General features: G+C 39.9%; 1 long non-coding RNA gene across 2 annotated transcripts in view; it reads right to left on the reverse strand.

The window, feature by feature from the left end:
- Positions 1-2,343: 2,343 nt before the first annotated feature.
- LOC135112475 (uncharacterized) overlaps positions 2,344-2,500 on the reverse strand; it is a 28,318-nt gene continuing 28,161 nt past the window's right edge. For both annotated transcript variants that reach the window (XR_010274418.1, XR_010274419.1), the window contains exon 3: positions 2,344-2,500. This exon is cut by the window's right edge and continues 55 nt beyond it. This is a non-coding gene — a long non-coding RNA (uncharacterized LOC135112475).

Raw genomic sequence — 2,500 nt, forward strand, 5'->3', positions numbered from 1 at the left:
CTGGAGGACTGGGGACGGAGACGCGGCACGATGAAGGGTGACAGATCCCTGGTTGGCTCCACCCCGGGGGACACCACGCTAAAAACAAAAACACCACGTCTCTTCTACCTCTCCGCCTCACCCGCTGCTACAAAAGTTTTCACCGTCAATAAGTTTTACATGGAGAGATAAAGGAGGTATAAAGCAACTCTCCTGTAAATACGAGTTCAATGTTGTGTTTCCTGCAGTGAAAATGTTGATGCATGCGTGTTTACGTCTTTGTTGTTGTTGTTGTTGTTGTTGTTGTTGTTGTTGTTGTTGTTGTCGGTGGTGGTGGTGGTGGTGGTGATGGTGGTAGTGTTGTCGTTAATGGTGTTGCAAAGAACGTCCTGAAATTATCGTCTTTAATCCTTATTTATTTATTTTCTTTGTTATGCTGTAGTGTTTGTCTCTCTGCTTCTTTGTATGTGTGTGTGTGTATGTGTGTGTATGTGTGTGTGTGTATGTGTGTGTGTGTGTGGGTGGGTGGATGGCTGTATATCTGTTTGTCTGTCTGTTTAGCTGGCTGACTTAGTATTTGTTTCTCTCCCCGCCACATCTCTCTCTCTCTCTCTCTCTCTCGCTCTCTCTCTCCTCTCTTCTCTCTTCTCTCTCTCTCTCTCTCTCTCTTCCAGGCATTTATTTTAGAAAAGCATCGCGTCATTCCTGTGAATCTCGCATTTACAACCCGAAAAATCGCAGACTTCCCCCTCACCCCCTGCCTTGTTACACCTCCCCTTTACATGAATATTATCGTTGTTTCCTTTGATGTTTCTTTCCCAACCCGGCCGCCGCCATCACGGGAAGGTGCTCATGATGCCAACGAGGCTTCTTTTGTCACCACCTCTTTGCCATTCCCCTCCATTCATCTTGAAATAATTCGCCTTACCACCGGACATTGCCCTCATCTCCCCTAAGGCCGCTCGCCCCGTACTGTAACACAGGACTTTCGGCCTTGGCTTCTTATCTTTGTCCGATCTTTTTCCGTCCCCGAGCGTCTCTATCACTCCACTTTTAACGGGCTTTAATTTCTCGTGTCCATTCACCGCCTTGTTGGTGTCCACGAGCCTTTTCCACTTGCTTCCGAAAAATGCTGAAGAGATCCAAGCAAGTTTTTAAGATCCACCTGTGAGACGCACGGCTTCACGAAAGTCGAGTCACCTATTGAGGGATTTTTAGAAGGTTTCGCTGATGATTAATATGTATGCTGAGAGGAAGAGGTGGAGGGGGAGAGGTGAGAGGAGAGGTTATGAGAGGAGAGGGTATGAGAGGAGAGGAGAGGAGAGGAGAGGAGAGGAAAGGATGAATAAGTTGGTGGAGGAAAGCAAAAAGAAGGAAAACATGAATATGAACAAGAACAAGAAAACAATGAAAAGAAAAAGAGAAGTATATAAAACAACAAATGAATAATAACAACAACAACAACAACAACAACAACAACAACAACAACAACAACAACAACAACAACAACAACAACAACAACAACAACAATGACAATAACAAATAAAAATAAGAATGAAAATCAGGAAGAAAGAAAAGATGAGACAAAAACAAAACAAAAAAGAAAAGAAAAAAAAAGCAAAACCAGAGTGTAAGGTTTCTAATCCCATAAACAAACTTAAAAGTCAATATTCCATTTTTTTTTCTTGTTTCATTCCTCACATGGCTTCTCATCCCATCAAACAGCTTGTGTATCTTGCTGGCTTTTAGGTAGGTCCAAAATGTATCGTGAGCTGTGACCTTGATCCTGCAAGTTTGGATCTTGAAGTGTGGCAGTGAAGTTCAGTGTCTCGTCACAAAATTGAACCTTGAGGTATTTAGTTGTGCTTGGTACGAATTTTTTTTTATTTTTTTTTTACTTTTATTATACTCGTAATTTGGTTTCTTAAGTATATAGATGTACTGAGTACAAAATTTCATCAAAGTTTTCTTACAATTTGGATACTTAAGAATGATGGCTGTTGAGTTACGTGCGATAAGTTTAAAGTTCCATTACAATCTAGTTTCTTAAAAGTGAGGCTGTGTTAAGTTCGAAATGTTCAAAATTTTATTACAATAAATAAAAAACGTGTAGTATTTTTCAATGTGTGTGATAAGGTCCAAAAGTTCAAAGTTTCATCACAGTCTATATCTTTTAGGTGTTTAAGTCTGACAAAGTCAACATTTCAGAATGTCGTCACTATTAGAATATCCCAGTGTGTAATCTTCAACTGACTTCAACAAATTCAAAGCTTAACCACAACTTAAAAGATCAAATCATGTGTTTAAGCTTAAGCAAGTTCGAAGCATCACAACATAATGAACAGTAAGACATTCAATGGCCATTATCCTATTTCTACAACAACAACAACAACAATAACAACAACAACAACAACAACAACAACAAAAGCAACAACAAAGCAAAAGGCAATAGTGGTGTTTCATTAGTATAGAATACAAAGAAATCTAAATGTATCTGCGGCTTTAGCGTGAGCCAAAGCTT

This window comes from Scylla paramamosain, chromosome 23 (genome assembly GCF_035594125.1).
Source record: "Scylla paramamosain isolate STU-SP2022 chromosome 23, ASM3559412v1, whole genome shotgun sequence".
Lineage (NCBI taxonomy): Eukaryota > Metazoa > Arthropoda > Malacostraca > Decapoda > Portunidae > Scylla > Scylla paramamosain.